Genomic DNA, 18815 nt, shown 5'->3' on the forward strand with positions numbered 1-18815 from the left:
TTGATACCCTTATCTTTAGGACAGACAGAGAAGGCACAATGCAAAGATTCCTGCTATTACATAACAAGTGGTTAAAAGTCTCTTCTGATAAGAGATGTAAATTAAAAGAATTAATAGCACTTCTGTTTCTGTGTCCCTGCTTGACATTGTCATGCTGCAGTGCTCAAGAATAAAATACGAACAATGTTCCACAGAAGAGGAATTGGAGATTCTTAACCTCTAGTCTGCAGCTGTACGGTAGGATGGATAAGGCTCACATCACTAGAGGACAAGCAGGGCTGTGCTGCTGAAGACTTTAAGTGGCAGAGCACTGAAGGCAGCAGGTGATAATGGTGACAGAAAAGTCACCATTTAAGTCTTTATAACTGCCTTGTCAAGTGATTCATATTCTCACAGCATTCCCCAGACATCCCCAATACGAGTAACATGTAGTGAAGTACAAGGACTACGGCAGTAATGTTATGGACTTGCAAAGGAAAAGCAGTAAAGATGTCAATGGAAACCATTGGACAGATTGTTAATTAGCATTTAAAAAAAACAAAAATCATTTTTCAAACCCCAAGCGTGAGCAGCATTATTAAATAGGCACATGAGGATCCCATTAGCCTATTCTGAAACAACACATAATGCTGTGGTCTGAAGTCAGCTGGCTATCACAGGCCCCCAGACTTCAGGTCAGGTTCAGACCTGCATGTTCTGATCTAGGGTTTTGTTTGAATCTGGGCACAGGTGCTGTTTCCAGTATGCTCTCAAACAGTCCACACAGGTGTCAAGAAAACATGCTCCTTTCCTGGGTTTTGGCTTTAGTTGTCACAAAATAAGCAAGGATACAAAAAAGTTCAGCTTGGATCTTTTCCCCCCACCTTGGCTGCTCCCAAGGATCGGGACCATTCAGTCCATACTCTAGATCCTCTCTCTAGAGAGTCACTGCTACCTCTTATCTCCAAGTAGGTTGGTAAGTCATCTAATTCTGTGAGTCACTAGAGCCCATTTAACTTTCCCTAGCACAATCAACAACTGCTAATGTAACCCCCAAACCTCCTGGGTGTGGTGCTCTGTCCCCTCTAGTGGCATTGAGGCTACTAGAGATTAACAAGTCTGCTACAGCCTTAGCTAAGTGCTATGTGGCTTTTAGCTCATGCAGTAAAGGCTCATGCACTAAGATCCAGAGGTTCCATGTTCAATCCTGCCTATCCACCACTGGGGTCTGTCAGCGTTACAAGTGGGGGTGCTCATCTGGAAGGTCTCTGAAGCTTGGGATGCACTTCCTCAGCTGGGGGAAATACATGACCCACATGCCTCCTAGGTGTGGTGTTCTATCCTCTCTAGTGGCACCGAGACTGCTAGAGATTAATGAGTCTGCTACAGCCTTAGCTAATCGCCATGTGGCTTTTAGTTAGTTTAGTTAGTGGCTCATGGACTAACCTCCAGAGTTCTTGACCTAACTTTAGCTGCAGAAGGCAGGGATGGCTAACATGAAGATTCCTGCCACCATGCAGACACAGACACAGACACAGACACACAGTATGCTGAGTTAGTTAGATCTGGGTATTTACCAACCCCTGATTTTGTTAAACCTCTCAGAAATCCTCAGGCCCCCTTTACTCCCCTTTAAGGGTGTGATCTTAGTGAACAGAAGATAGTCATCCATAGCAGTTAACCTAATACAAGACCAAAACTTGGGGAAAAGCAACAATACCACATCGTCCTATGGCTCAATACTGAAAGGTGCTAAGCACTCTGGGCCTGATCCAGCAAAGCCCGTAAGCACATTATGGGACTGCTCATGTGCTTAAAGTTAAGCATGTGCTTAAGTGCTTTGCAGCATTGGATCCAGAACGCTCAACACCTTGTGAGATGGAGCCTCGAATCATTCCACTGGCAGTAATTTTAGTCTGAGTATATTTTTTTTTTACATACCATACCAATTCTCATTTTTGTTTTCTCTCTCAGTTATCCTCCTTTTATGGACCAATAAACAATGAAGTAAATTCAGCTGGATTTTCATCAAGGCTTGTGGGCATGTGAAGCCAGGTCTTTGCTTCTGCTGAAATTCTTCATATTGACACAATCTTGGAGCTGTAGCTCACGAAAGCTTATGCTCAAATAAATTTGTTAGTCTCTAAGGTGCCACAAGTACTCCTTTTCTTTATGCATCCTGTGTAATTAGACAGCGTACTGTAGAGTGAATGGTGTGGTTAGTGAAATATTTTAAAGGCTAAAGTAGTGCTTAGTATTGGAATTTTTGCATTTAAATGAGCGGACAGAGTGTCATACAATCAGGAATGCTTCCCTAAACAGCTATACAGCTTGTAGGTCTCAGTTTACTGGCTAAGTGGATCAGATGTTGCCCCAGACTGAGCTAGCATTCTTGCTATTTGTGGTTAGCATATCAAGATAGCAAGAGGGTTCAGAATGTTGGGTAGGGATCGCTCTGGGGAGGTGACCAGATGGCAAGTTTAAAAATCAGGAGTGGGGGTGGAGGGTAATAAGCGCCTGTAATAAGATGAAGCCCTGAATAATCAGGACTGTCCCTATAAAATTGGAACATCTGATCACCATACCTGCAGGAGAGAAGAAAGCAAAAGCTGCAGGCAGAGAATACGTCTCCAGGCTTCTTCTAGCCTAGGAACAAAAGTGCAGCCAGTCATTTAAAAAGGAGAGCAAACAGGGAAGAAAATAAAGCATGATTCTTTTTTTCTGCAGCCTACCAGCTCTGGAATCAGACAGCCTCCTTGTGGTGCAATGATCTTTGCAGGAATAAGGCTTATGTTGAGGAAACAGTATTTCTGTGTTAGCGAAAAGGGAGGCATGGTCATATCAAAAGTGGGACAAGTAGCTACAGCATGGGGCATCCAATAAACAGACCATTTGCTATGGAGCACTGAATGAAGGTGGGGTTATTGTTCATTGCTATTCATGACATTAATACGTGATTTGATATCTCTGGGGGAGATAGGAGGGTCAAGGTTAAATGCAAACATGTAAATTAATGCAACATTCATGTTGCACAATTACGCACTCCAAAGAGAGATTTCATGTTGAAGGTATATGGTAACACAGCTTCCTATGTATATGGCACATTAATTATGTAATCACATTCAAAACATTACCGTTATTTTTTAAAAACTCCAACAACTAGAACTATCACATGATCACTGCCGACAGAAAGTTAATCTTGAGTTGATACAACTTGCACATTATCCTGGGCTGCTTTTAAAATCAGAATCTAGCCCTTACCTATAGGTGTATCTATATAACTCACAAATATTATTAAAGACTATATTCTTTACTGCATACATGCAAAGGGGAAGTTAAAGTTGCACAGGTGGAAAGGCAGAAGTCAGGAAATATGAAAGTTAAGGTTGAATGTGCAACTTTAATGCTCTGAATTTAAATTTTCTACATTTGTTAAGGAAAAAAGAGAGGGTGACAGAAAAGCCAGAAAAAAGTATCCTGCAGTGTTCTAACACAAATGTGCTCTAGTGTCTACCAATGTCATTAGTAAACAGAACATTAAGAGACTTAAGAAGCAGCAGTGAGCCAAACATTGACTAGGGCTTGACAAAGCCCTGGCTGGGATGATTTAGTTGGGGATTGGTCCTGCTTTGAGCAGGGGGTTGGACCAGATGACCTCCTGAGGTCCCTTCCAACCCTGAGATTCTATGAATCTACTAATAGCATAGCAAAGTTTGCATTTCCATGATGTGCATATGTCCTAGAATATAACATTAAAAGCACAGCATTCAGATGATCCCAGGACTTGCTGTAATGCTCTGGTTCACCATGGTTAAAAAATTTTAAACCCAAAAGGGGTCATTTCTTTCCCATCTTTGTCAAATTAAAAAATAATGTATAGGAGTTTTCTACAACTTAAAATAAAAATTAACCCAGGCAGAAACCAGGCACAGAACATTTCAGCCCAAAAGCTGAACACGGCAGATATTCGTAACTTTCCAAGCATGTGGGTTGATCACTGACATTGTTCTGTAGTAGGCTGTGTAAGAGATTTACTGTTCAACAGAATTCCTCTGAGTTCATTACCCAGTGGGTTCCCCATTTCAGTGGCTTGACTTTGTTTGAGTATGTCACAGATTCATGAATCCTTCCTTTAATTTACTCCTCTTCATTTTCTATGAAGCTTCTAACATTAAAGACTGCACATGGATACTAGACCAAGCTCTTTGGAATCGAAGCAATCAGACAGCATGTTAAATTGACAGCTTGACCATATCAGCAAGAACCACATGTTTTTCTTGCCAAAGCTCAAACAGGTCAAGGCCTTTTAATTTCATGCAGGCTTTATTTGTATCCTTAGAGAAGACAAAAATGTTAGCCTAGGCCAGCAACATCATCACGGAGCATAACAACACTTCAATATTCCAAAGATGACGTTTTGATTGACATCACGTTATCAGTATTGAACCCCCCCTGCTGGAATACTGCAGGCAGATGTACTGTGCATTAGAATTGTGGCACCACAGCACTAACACACAGTACCACACTGATGATCATATATTAAACCCAGAATGAACAAGGAAGAATTATCACAGACGGGTTATGATACAAGAACGCAAAGATCTCTAGTAGCTAACAAACACTCGTGTTTAAAAATGATCTTTTCTGAGGCTCAGTGAACCAACTGAGGTCAATTAGCCAGGAGGAAGACAAGCTGATTAAAAAACAAAAAACTTTGACAAGCTAAACACGTCTGGGAAGAATAGTTAATCAGGAGAAGGGAAAGGATTGAGCAAAAATGTAAAAACACATTGTTTGATATCGTATGACGATTTTGCATAGAAAAAAGTGGGAGAGAGAACTAAGAAATATTTGAATGAAACATTAATAAAAATATCAGCAAGAACAATTTGGTTTTAAATTTAAAACATTCCTCTACAATTTTGGAAGCCCTAAAAGGCGGTTGGACTAGATGATCTCCCGAGGTTCCTTCCAACCTGATAGTCTATGATTAACACAATAGCATTGTGCCAGGAGTACATAAGAATCAGAAAGTAAAACTGACTATAAACAAAAAGTGAAAAAGGCAAGCCTAGTTTTGCTGTCCAGTCTCAGTGAAATGAAGAGTGTGTAGCATGAGGACACAAACACAAAAACAAAGAGAGGGAAGGGTCTATCTTGATTAAGCTCCCTGTGCAACACATCATCTCTGGTAACCGTGGAGGACCAGTAACACTATAATCACTCCATAGAGTAAATAAAAATTTTTAGATGTATAGTTTCAATTATTTTTGTTAAGAACAGAAATAGAAGAGGTTTTGGTTTTTTAAATCACTTTTGTCTTGACAAGTGTTCCTAAAAATAATTGACTTTTTAGGGCCTACCTAGACTTGGGAAATTTTCTAATTTAATTATTTAAGATGGGTTGGAGCTGTAGTATAGATTTTTGGCAGTTTAAGATGATCTGAGCCATTTTTACCAAACTAGTTTCACAGTCACTTTGAAGACTGTCTTGAGGCCAGTTCAGTGAAATTGCATCATGCCATTTTAAACCATGCAAAGGAGGGTCTGCATTATGGCTGGCAATACTTTTAAAATGAGTTTAGCTGACCCGGTTTTAAAACCAGTTAGACAATTTCTGAAGTATATACAGGCTCCTAGAGAGCCCATGAAGGCCAGATTTCAAACAAACAGGTGGTTTTCTGTAGCAGTGGCAGCTCAACCAGTGATTTAAATGCTTTATGCACACAGTTCCATAGACTTTACATTTTCAAAGTGCAGATCAATTAACATCATGTATTTTCCAATTTGATTTTTTTTAAATGAAAGTTGAAATGAAGTTGAACATACCAAAGGCCCTATCCATCTTTTCCAGTGGGAATGTCGGGCAACTGAAGCAGCTGATGTCATTGACTTGTCAACATGGATCTATTTGTTTGATTTTACTCTATAGACTGTTTAAGTGTCTACTGATCATTTCATTAGAGCTGGGTGGAAAACAGTTTTCCTGACTTGCAAGAATTTGAGATTTCAGAAGATTTTCCCATTCCAAAAATCAGTACAATAAGCTGAAATCCCAAATTCCCATAAACCAAAAATAATTCAGATCAGGTCAACAGAAACACTGTTCAAAACATTTCAAAATTATTGGATCTTTAATTTTTCTCCTATAATTTAAAATTTCAAAACAGTCATTTTGTACGGAAAAACAGAACTTGTTTAAAAAAATGTCAAAATATCCCAGTCTCAACAAATTTCAAAAAAGTTTCAGTATCCCATTTTGACAATTTCAAAGGTTGTTTTTGTTTTTTAAAAACAAAACAAAAACAAAAAGGAGGAAATTTGTTGAAACCGACCCTTTCCTGTGAACACTTTCAGTTTCAACAAATGAATATTGTCTGAGAAAAGAAACATTTTGCCAAAAAATTCATGACCAGCTCTAGAATTAATCTCACATGTCTTAACCCTGCCTAATTACAATGTATTACAGCCATTTTACCTTTGAAGGATTCATCTGAGCTTTGGATTTGACCATGATATTGTGCTGGGATTGCAGAGAGTCTTCATTAGATCTTTTTTCTGATACTGACTGAGGAGTTTTTTCTGTTTTCTTTTATTAGACCTTATGGCAACATTCCATAGAGTTGATCAAGGGTGGGGTTCTATTCCATTAGACCCAAAAGAGAATTTTGTAGATCCAAGGGCTGCATGTGTTCTTTGTACAATTTGATTTATGTCTTTCCATACACATTGTCTGTTTGGCCTATAAATGTTCCCCAAATCCTATGGCAGCTAATGAAGAGGTTCTGCTTTTGGGCTAGCTATGTGCTTTCTTTGGCATCTGGTTTTCAGTTAAAAAAAAAACCAAAAAAACAAAAAAACCCACACATAATTGGCATGCTAATCACACCCAGATCCATTTCAGTGCTCTTCAGTCTCATCCAACCCAGCCAAGGCGCACTCTCTCTTCTGTCATCATGCCTGGCAGAGAAGCAAAATATGGATGCCACAGAATTTCTTTCAAGGAATGATTGTTGATAAAAGGAAACAAACAAAAAATGATGAGTGTTGGCTGCCTGGACAAAGTGTACTTCTAGTCCTTAATTTTATGTGATAGCATATGCAATTTTATGTGATAGCGTATGCATCCGATGAAGTGAGCTGTAGCTCACGAAAGCTTATGCTCAAATAAATTTGTTAGTCTTTAAGGTGCCACAAGTACTCCTTTTCTTTTTGTGAATACAGACTAACACGGCTGCTACTCTGAAACCTGTCCGTATGCAGTTTGTCTCTGTCAATACCACCAAGAACTTAAAATGCACTAAGCAAACCAACTCTGTTTTTTTGAGGCTCGTCTATTATTGTTTCATGAACTGTTTGCTGTCCTAGAACCATTATTTATTTATGCAGCACTGATGTGGTGCAATGGCATATGTTTCGCCAAGTGTTGGGACTGAGACATTACTAAGGGCACAAGAGGAAACTATCCCACTGCGTAGGAAAGATAGGAAGTATGGCAAGAGACCACCCTGGCTTAACCAGGGGATCTTCAATGATCTAAAAAAGAGTCCCACATAAAGTAGAAACTAGGTCAAATTACAAAGGATGAATATAAACAAATAACACAAGTATGCAGTGACAAAATTAGAAAGGCCAAGCACAAAACGAGATCAAACTAGCGAGAGACAAAGGGTAACAAGAAAACATTCTACAAACACATTAGAAGCAAGAGGACGACCAAGAAAAGGGTAGGCTTGTTACTCAATAAGGGTCTGGGGGGGGGGAATAAATAACAGAAAATGTGGAAATGGCAGAGGTGCTTAATGACTTCTTTGTTCTGGTTTTCACCAAGGTTGATGTTACTTGATACTCAAGGAACTGACTGAGGAGATATCTGAGCCTTTAGCGATTATCTTTGAAAAGTCTGGAATCTCGCCTGTCTTTTATGAAGACTGGAAAAGGGCAAATATAGTGCCCATTTTAAAAAAAGGGAAATGAGGACAACCCAGGGAATTACAGACCAGTCAGCTTAACTTCTGTACCTGGAAAGATAATGGAACAAATAATTAAGCAAACAGTTTGCAAACATCTAGAAGATAAGGTGATAAGTAACAGTCAGCATGGATTTGTCAAGAACAAATCATGTCAAACCAACCTGATAGCTTTCTTTGACAGGGTAACAAGCCTTGTGGATGGGGGAAGCGGTAGACATGATACATCTTGACTTTAGTAAAGCTTTTGATACTGTCTCGCATGATCTTCTCATAAATAAACTAGGGAAATGCAACCTATATGGAGCTACTATAAGGTGGGTGCAAAACTGGTTGGAAAACCTCTCCCGGAGAGTAGTTATCAGTGGTTCACAGTCATGCTGGAAGGGCATAATGAATGGGGTCCTGCAGGGATCAGTTCTGGGTCCGGTTCTGTTCAATATCTTCATCAATGATTTAGATAATGGCATAGACAGTACACTTATAAAGTTTGCGGATGATACCAAGTTGGGAGGGGTTGCAAGTGCTTTGGAGGATAGGATTAAAATCCAAAATGATCTGGACAAACTGGAGAAATGATCTGAAGTAAATAGGATGAAATTCAATAAGGACAAATGCAAAGTACTCCATTTAGGAAGGAACAATCAGTTGTACACATACAAATTGGGAAATGACTGCCTAGGAAGGAGTACTATAGAAAACAATCTGGGGTCATAGTGGACCGTATTCTAAATATGCATCAACAGTGTAACGCTGTTGCAAAAAAAGTGAACATCATGCTGGGATGTATTAGCAAGAGTGTTGTAAGCAAGACACAAGAAGTAATTCTTCCACCCTGATTAGGCCTCAACTAGAGTATTGTGTCCAGTTCTGAGCACCATGTTTCAGGAAGGATGTGGACAAATTAGAGAGAGTCAACAGAAGAGCAACAAAAATGATTAAAGGTCTAGAAAACATGACCTATGAGGGAAGATTGAAAAAACTGGGTTTGTTTAGTCTGGAAAAGAGAAGACTGAGAGGGGACATGATAACAGTTTTCAAGTACGTAAAATGGTTGTTACAAGGAGGAGGAAGAAAATTTGTTTTTTCTTAACCTCTGAGGATAGGACAAGAAACAATGGGCTTAATTTGCAGCAAGGATGGTTTAGGTTGGACATTAGGAAAAACTTCAGAGTGGGTAAGCACTGGAATAAATTGCCTAGGGAGGTTGTAGAATCTCCATCACTGGAGATTTTTTAAGAGCAGGTTAGACAAACACCTGTCAGGAATGGTCTAGATAATTAGTCCTGCCACAAGTGCAGGGGACTGAACTAGATGACCTCTCAAGGTCCCTTCCATTTTATGATTCTATGATCATTGAAGCATGTATCTGTATGGGTTTCCTGTTTGGCCCTGAAGTGCCTACAGATGGCTCAGATTACTTCAACTAGGATACTCAACCAGACTGGATGATCTGGTTATTACTTCTATTTTGCAACCGCTTCATTGGATTTCTGTCAAGTAATATGTGGCTGATAAAATTGCCTGCCTGACTTCTTGTATAACACAACGAGATGCCTTGTTCCTTCCTGTTTAATGGATTCGCTTTTCCATATGTTGCAATCTAGTGAGTTAGCCCATCCCCCCAGATTATGCATACCTTTCTGTTACTGACAGATGAACTCATCCAGGTCACTAAAATGCCCTTACTCTCTTCAATCAAACCTTAACCTTTGAGCTGAAGGCAAGTTTTAGTTAAGGGGCTCCCCATTTCCTGCTCCCATTCTCTATCCAATCTCTATCCCTTGGCTGTAGGCTTCTTCCCACTCCAATCCACACCCTGCAGAATTCTTCCCCAAACACAACCCCCCACTCGGTGATCTTAAATCCCTCCTCAACTGCAACTTGGCCCCTCGCCCACGCTGAGATCAGGGCCAGCAGGCCTGCTTGCCCCCAGTTCACTTCTCTGTACTCTGGACCTTCTTTATTAGTTCCATACCATGGGCCAGATGCTCGAGTTCCTCTGAGCTATGCTTAACACATCCCAGGGGAGGATCCAAAAGGTGGCTTAAAGCCAAAGTTATGTCCCACTTCCCAATCATGGGGCCATCTGACAACTGGTCCAGTCCCCAACATAGAGCAGCCTTTAGAGGCGCTCTACTATACACCATAGACAATGGCTCCCAAGGGCAATTCTGATAACCAGAGATCACAGGAATTCCCCATGGATGCCCCTTTCCCTGGGTTGACACTCCTGCTCCATGTGATTATACAGAAATGTCTTTTAGATAAGAATGTGACAACAAAGGGGGAAAAAAAACAAAAAAATTAAACTTCAGATTAAAAACTGTCCATATTTCACATAGTGTGTTGACTGTTTGCTTTCCTTAATGTCGAATTTCCTGGCTTCCGTCAGTTTATTTAAATGTAAAAGGTGGATCAAATAACTACAGCAACAAAACCTTAAGTAAATATGTAATCATTCTGTATTTTTTCAGGCATGTCTACCACACCCTGTGTTGTTTTAGCATTTCTAACTATTAATTCCTGGTTCACAAAGTCAGGGGATAATATTTATTTGTTTTTCTTTAGCCTCAGTGGATGCAGAAGTCATTGAAATAATCAAGATAAAAAGAGCTTACCCCCAAGTAATAAAGGACAGTTTTCTTATTTGTTCCAAAAGGCTATCATAGTAACCCTTCAAATGCTGTTGCCCAATAGTTTAGAGAGAAGCCAGAAAAAGAAATCCTCACATAAAGTCATATGTCTGAGAGTGTTTAACCGACATATGGAACCTACACGCAATTCAGAAAGCCACAGAAATCCCAGACTCTGAGAAATATTGGAGACTAAACTATAAGGAATAATGCCATACTGTACTTTTAATTCATCCATGAGCTATCCATAAAACAAGTCATAACTAAAAACACAACTTGTTATAAATAGGCCACGATCCTGCAAGTACTTAAGTACATGTTTAAATTTTACACACAGAAATAGTCCCATTGAGTTAAATGAGGGTTTATTGAACTAAAGGGGAATTAAGCACTTGCTTCAATGTTTTGCTGAGTAGGGATGAGATTGCTTATCATTCTAAAAGCCTAGACATCATTTCTTGTTGGATTGTGTGTGCTATTGTCATAAGTAAAATGATGAAGTTTGGCTCTGTACGTGTTACTGAAACATGTTGTGAGGTTGAGAACACCCACAAGCAGCCTTTCAGGTACAACAGTAAAAAGGACAAACAATGTCAATGGCTCACTGAGGAAATGCACACAAGCACAAGGATTACTTGTGTACAATAGAAACCTCTCAGAGACAGCACTATACAATGGGAACTGTTTGACCCAGGTCACAGCAAAAGAGCTTTCTAGCAAATGAGAAGAAGATATAAAAAGGGGAAAAAGACATCATAATAGGACCTCACTCTCCCTACAACACCACATCTGGAAACCCCTTGAGGAATGAAGACTGAACAGGGGAAAGTGATGTTCCCAGGCTAAAGGGATTTCTAGCCTCTGTATGAAAACCTGGGAAACCCAAGCTGCAAACCAAGGCAGCTTGTGCCTTAATAATCTGGCAGCCTGTTTATCACTCAGGGTGAGAATTTGCTAATTCATATCCTACCTATCTAGCATATTAAGCTTAGCTTGCATGTTTTGTTTATTTGCTCGGTAATCTGCTTTGATCTGTTTGTGCTATCCCTTATAATCACTTAATCTATCTTTTGTAGTTAATACATTTTCTTGCTTTGTCTGAAACCAATGTGCATGGAAGTCATAACTCAGGACAGAAAGCTGTTGTATATTTCCTCTCCACATGGAGGGAGGAGGTGAATTTCATGAGCTTACACTGCACAGTTCTTTGTGCAGCGCAAGATGGCATAAGTTTGGGTTTACACTCCAGAGAGGAAGTGCATGCCTAGGAACTGGTAGCTAATCACAGCACAGTATGTAACTGCAGCTGGGTATGTCCCTACCTGTACGTGTACTGGTAAAGTGCAGGCTGGAGCCTAGGAGAGGGCTTGGCAGGCTGGTCACAGCAGTACAGTATAAAGGGAGCCCAGGCTGGTGAGTCAGGGAGGCACAGTGGTACCCCAGTTCCAGGTGGCACCTGGGAGGGAACCCGTCGCAATGTCATTTTAAAATGCTTACAACCGATTTACCAGAACAGTCTGAAAATAAAAATAATTCTGTTCTTAAATCATAAACGTGCTGTAAGTGCTTGGGTAGGACAAGAAGCAAGGTCTTAAATTGCAGCAAGGGCAGCTTAGATTGGACATTAGGAAAAGATTCCGAACTGTCAGTCGCTGGAATACATTGCCTAGGAAGTTGTGGAATCTCTGTCATTGAAGATTTTTAAGAGCAGATTAGACAAACACCTGTCAGGGATGGTCCAGATAATACTTAGTCCTTCCATGAGTGTAGAGGACTGGACTAGAAGACCTCTTGAGGTCCCTTCCAAGTCCTATTGTGATGCATGATCAGAAAGGGTTAGGCATCCTGCAGGACTAATGACTCAAATTCAACCTTTAAAAACATATGGGGAAATAATGTTTGTGTATTTGCATATATATTGGAGTAGTTGACAATATAATCAACAGTCCCTGACTATGCTGTATTCTGTTAATTCAGAGATCAAAAGAACATCTTAGCATTTAAATGAACTGTAAACATAGCTGTATTCATCTCGCTTTGAAATGTATAACCAATCAGCTGCAAATGGTCAAAAACCAGGCAATTGCCTTATGTTAATTCATGTCTCTAAGTACTGGTGAGGGACTTACAATAGATAATCAGGGAGACTTTGAAGTAAGACTCTGACCTGGCAAAGGAGGCCTGAAACTGTATGATAGATCCTTGGGTCCCAATCCTTTTTATCTCAGATCTGCTTAAGCTTCATCAGGGGAAGTTTGAGTCACAAGATTGGGATCCCAGTTAAGCTGGTATATCCTGAATATAATATTGGACATTGGACTAATCTATGGACTAAATTCTAAAAGACTCTTTGCAACTACAAAGTTCACCATCTCTGCTATAAGAAAAGGAGTACTTGTGGCACCTTAGAGACTAACAAATTTATTAGAGCATAAGCTTTCGTGAGCTACAGCTCACTTCATCGGATGCATCTCTGCTATGAATCTGAACCTCAAGAACTGAACTCATATCTGTATGTATATTGATCTTTTAACCATACTCTCTCCCTCTTTTTTAATAAAATTTAGTTTAGTTAATAAGAACTGGCTGTAGGTGTCTATTTGGGTAAGATCTGGAATATTCATTAACCTGGGAGGTGTCCGATCCTTTAGGACTGGTAGAACTTTTTTATATAATGAAATAAGATTTTCATTAATCCTCATCATATCTGACTTGGGTGGAAGCCCGAAGCTGGGTTACTTTAAGGTAACTATGTTTTGGACTTCTGAGTAACCGGTAAGATATAATAGAAGCTGTTTAGTGCTGGCTTGGTAAATATAAGTATTGGAATATCCACAAGATTTGGGGATTGTCTGCTCCATTCTTTGCAGTTCACCTTAATTGACTGACCTCAGCTGGCTCCCCCAGGACCCCGGTCACACCTTTGAGTCGATAAGTTTAGAGAGGACACACTATAACAGAGAAGTGTATTCCCTACTTTAACTGCAAAGCTCAAGTATGCACCACTATGGTGCCACTATAATATAGAAATTCTCATCCCGTAGGAGTTAGTCAATTTCTTAAAATAATTAAGGAAATTTCAGAATGATGTTCTTTCACAGGCAGGAGACTTGAAAATGCTGGCAAAGTACTCTTTCCAATGCAGTTTTTAAAAACTCCCAAATGACGTTGCATTTTGATTTGAGCGGTCATATCAGAGTACGCTAATCATGTTGGGCTACGTTACGTCACATAACTCAATGAACCTCGCAAAATGCAACGTGATGTTTTCACATTTGACTGTCAGAGCATGATGCAGGTATTTCTGTGCATTGCCAGAGGGGAAACGTACAGAGATCTGCACGGAAACACTGCAGCTGACAAGACACACCAGTAACTAGGACAGCTTGTAGATGTAGATGTGGTGTGCCATTTGGCTGGGCTACCGCTGGCAATACACTACACAGAGAAGGGTATATTTGGAAGCATGACGCAAGACAGCCTTGGGAATTGAACAGAATCATACACTCAACATATTCAAGGAGCAGCCCTGCAACAATGCCAGATTTGGTGTTGCTTATGTTTCATAAGGTTTAAGACCAAAAGGGACTATTAGAACATCTCGCCTGACCTCCTATGTACCACCAACCATTACAGTTCACAGCGATACCTCTAAATCGAGTTCAATGGCTTTAGTTAGACCAAAGAATATCATTCCTCAAGAGAATGAACTGTTGAGTGCCACAGACTGAGAACAGAAGAGACCAAGGTGCACCAATGTCAGAGGCCCTTGCAATGGCAGAGGATTGATTAGGTGAGATACCCAGATGATCCCGGCAAGCAATCTATGTCCCATGCTGCACAGGAAAGCAAAATATTCCAATATCCCTGCCAATCTGACCTGGGGGAAAAATTCCTTTCAGACCACAAAATTGGATTCTGAGCACATGATCACCAGCCAAGCATCTAGGAGGATTTTCTGTCCCACCTCAGAGCACTGCTCCACCCGTGTCCTGTCTCCAGCTGTGGCCAATCCCCGATTACTTCACAGGAAGATGAAAAGACCCAGAATACATCTGACCAATTTGGAATTGGGGGTAAAATGTCCTACCTGAACTCTATGGACAACCAGCTGAAGCCCTGGAACATGAGATTTGATTATAGTAATTGTCTTAATGCAGAACTCTAAGTGTTATGAACATGCTGAAGCACTGTAGGCAATCCTCTTCTTCCCATGGCTTCTGGAGGAAGAGGATGAGAAGGGGCATATATAGATTCACAGATACCAAGGGCCCCCTAGAAACCTCCAGCCTGACCGCCCACGCACACAGGCCAAAGAATTTCTCCCACAAGATGAATTAAAGGATCTCTTTTAGAAAAATATCTAGTCGCATTTTAAAGACTCCAGGTGATGGTGCATCCACTTCTCCCCTGGTAAGCTGGTCCAGTTCTTAATCCCCTTGCTGCTAGGAAATTGCATCTTATTCGAATTCAGCCAAACATCTAAACACGTTGTCTACTGAGAGGACAATATTTTAGGTGGAGGAGGTGATGTTAACATGCATAAGGAGCTCTTGATAAAGCTCCAAAGAAGCTAAAAGTTGTTGTTTAGCTCACATTGTGGAGAATTATAATACACATCTGTACTTGGATAAGCTCTGTAAAAAAACAAATAACCTGAGCACTCCTTTTCTGTATTTACATGATAGCATAACCGTAAGCCCTTCAATGTTCAGGGTGTCATGGTGTCCAGTGAAGGTCTGCTGCTCCCCTCATACACTCGATCCGTTAACACTTCCTCTATGAAATCACAGGGATTCCATGTTCCTCCTGTCCTCTCTGGTGTCACTGAGCACAGCTGAATGGAGCAGCTAGTGCTCCCATTGAAAGCAAAGGCAGGAGTCCCATTAGCTTTAGTGGAAGCAGAACTCAGAGCTAAGTGCATACAAGACTGAACTCAAAATTAGGTGTACACCGGGCCTTATCCTCTTGTGTGGCTGAAAGCACAATGAGCGAATCTGCTCCTGGAGTGGCTTCCATCCCTCCTTTTGATTCTGGCAAACACAGGCTGCATCAAAGCAATTTTCTCTTCATTCATTACAAAGTCAATTCTCTACAGCAACGGAGTATTTTGTTCTCTGGCTATTCGTGGAGAGAAGCAGCTGAAGTGCAAAGTGTCTGGTTTTTCCTCCTGGATGGCTCAATTACACTCGCTTTCAAAAAAATGCAATTTCCAGGGCAACACATGTAACTTTCAATCTTAAAAGAAAAATCCTGAGTAATTGCTAAGGTCTTCTTTAGTGTGAAGCCAGAGCCCCAGCATAATCGGATGAGGCTGATTTCAGAGATGGCATTGATGTTTCTGGGTTGGCTGAAAAGCAGGTCCCCATACTAATAACACTGGGTTCTTAACCCTGAACTTTTGGTCTAATTCTGTAGTAGTCAGCTCTATAAGAGAGAGCTTCTGTTCTCCTGGATATGCTGATACTGACTCATCTGTTTGGTTTTTCTAATTTGTTTTCCTTGGGAATTTTATTGGAGTGCGATTCTGAACAATTTTCAGTAAACGTTTTAAAAAGAGCAAGTTGCAGTGCAGACGGTGCTTAAGAGAAGAAAGGAGAAAGCACCAAAGACCAAGCTGGGTTTGTATTGTACAAGGATAAAACATGATGATGCATATTGATCAGAAGAGCCGTGTGGAGGTGGGGAGAAGGGACAAATTGTGATGAGTAATGAAAAACATTCTGCATTGTAACCCTCTAGCTGGCTGCTGTTAAGAAGAAAAGGAAAGTCGATAAGAACACTGTTAATCTGAAGACTAGTTAATGATGTTGGCCTTAATTAGGCTAAAGCAGCATTCTAAAGTTTCTCACACAATAAGTCATTAGATACCTTACATGTATGGTCCAAAACCAAACATTCTCAGTCATAGCTCTCAGCGTTACTTTACTGATAGCTATGATACTCATTTTAAGTCCACACAAACCTGCTTTTCTCTAGCTTTTTATTACCATCAAGTATTGACGTCACATATAATGATTATTAAAAATTAGTGAAAAAACTTGAATCCCACATTATTTCAAAAAGAAAAGGAGTACTTGTGGCACCTTAGAGACTAACAAATTTATTTGAGCATAAGCTTTCATGAGCTACAGCTCACTTCATCGGATGCATTCAGCGGAAAATACAGTGGGGAGATTTATATACATAGAGAACATGAAACAATGGGTGTTACTATACACACTGTAACGAGAGTGATCACTTAAGGTGAGCTATTACCAGAAGGAGAGTGGGGGGGGGGAGAAACCTTTTGTAGTGATAATCAAGATGGGCCATTTCCAGCAGTTGACAAGAACGTATGAGGAACAGTGGGGGCTGGGGGAATAAACATGGAGAAATAGTTTTACTTTGTGTAATGACCTATCCACTCCCAGTCTTTATTCAAGCCTAATGTAATGGTGTCCAGTTTGCAAATTAATTCCAATTCAGCAGTCTGAGTATGTTTTTGAATTTTTTTTTGTTGAAAAATTGCCACTTTTAGGTCTGTAATTGAGTGACCAGAGAGATTGAAGTGTTCTCTGACTGGTTTTTTAATGTTATAATTCTTGACGTCTGATTTGTGTCCATTTATTCTTTTACGTAGAGACTGTCCGATTTGGCCAATGTACATGGCAGAGGGGCATTGCTGGCACATGATGGCATATATCACATTGGTAGATGCGCAGGTGAATGAGCCTCTGATAGTGTGACTGATGTGATTAGGCCCTATGACAGTGGCCCCTGAATAGATATGTGGACACAGTTGGCAACAGGCTTTTTTGCAAGGATAGGTTCCTGGGTTACTGGTTCTGTTGTGTGGTGTGTGGTTGCTGGTGAGTATTTGCTTCAGACTGGGGGGCTGTCTGTAAGCAAGGACTGGCCTGTCTCCCAACATCTGTGAGAGTGATGGGACGTCCTTCAGGATAGGTTGTAGATCCCTGATGATGCGTTGAAGAGGTTTTAGTTGGGGGCTGAAGGTGATGGCTAGTGGCATTCTGTTATTTTCTTTGTTGGGCCTGTCCTGTAGTAGGTGACTTCTGGGTACTCTTCTGGCTCTGTCAATCTGTTTCTTCACTTCAGCAGCAGGGTATTGTAGTTGTAAGAATGCTTGATAGAGATCTTGTAGGTGTCTGTCTCTGTCTGAGGGGTTGGAGCAAATGCAGTTGTATGGTAGAGCTTGGCTGTAGACAACGGATAGTGTGGTGTGGTCTGGATGAAAGCTGGAGGTATGTAGGTAGGAACAGCGGTCAGTAGGTTTCCGGTATAGGTCAGTAGGTTTCCAGAGTGTATGTGACCATCACTTATTAGCACTGTAGTGTCCAGGAAGTGGATCTCTTGTGTAGACTGGTCCAGGCTGAGGTTGATGGTGGGATGGAAATTGTTGAAATCATGGTGGAATTCCTCAAGGGCTTCTTTTCCATGGGTCCAGATGATGAAGATGTCATCAATGTAGCGCAAGTAGAGTAGGGGCATTAGGGGACGAGAGCTGAGGAAGCTTTGTTCTAAGTCAGCCATAAAAATGTTGGCATACTGTGGGACCATAAGGGTACTCATAGCAGTGCTTCTGATTTGAAGGTATACATTGTTCCCAAATGTGAAATAGTTATGGGTGAGGACAAAGTCACAAAGTTCAGCCACCAGGTTTGCCGTGACGTTATCAGGGATACTGTTCCTGACAGCTTGGAGTCCATCTTTGTGTGAAATGTTGGTGTAGAGGGCTTCTACATCCATAATGGCCAGGATGGCGTTTTCAGGAAGATCACCGATGGATTGTAGTTTCCTCAGGAAGCCAGTGCTGTCTCGAAGATAGCTGGGAGTGCTGGTAGCAAAGGGCCTGAGGAGGGAGACTACATAGCCAGAAAATCCTGCTATGAGGGTGCCAATGCCTGAGACGATGGGGCATCCAGGATTTCCAGGTTTATGGATCTTGGGTAGCAGATAGAATACCCCAGGTTGGGGTTCCAGGGGTGTGTCTGTGCGCATTTGTTCTTGTGCTTTTTCAGGAAGTTTTGTGAGCAAATGGTGTAGTTTCTTTTGGTAACCCTCAGTGGGATCAGAGGGTAATGGCTTGTAGAAAGTGGTGTTGGAGAGCTGCCTAGCAGCCTCTTGTTCATATTCCGATCTATTCATGATGATGACAGCACCTCCTTTGTCAGCCTTTTTGATTATGATGTCAGTTGTTTCTGAGGCTGTGGATGGCATTGTGTTCTGC

The 18815-nt window shown here is 40.9% G+C and overlaps 1 long non-coding RNA gene across 1 annotated transcript in view; it reads right to left on the bottom strand.

Annotated features, from left to right (window-relative positions):
• LOC119861537 overlaps positions 1-18815 on the bottom strand; it is a 103269-nt gene that overhangs the window by 33741 nt on the left and 50713 nt on the right. The window lies entirely within an intron of this gene.

The sequence above is a fragment of the Dermochelys coriacea genome, chromosome 9, assembly GCF_009764565.3.
Source record: "Dermochelys coriacea isolate rDerCor1 chromosome 9, rDerCor1.pri.v4, whole genome shotgun sequence".
NCBI classification, from domain to species: Eukaryota; Metazoa; Chordata; order Testudines; family Dermochelyidae; genus Dermochelys; species Dermochelys coriacea.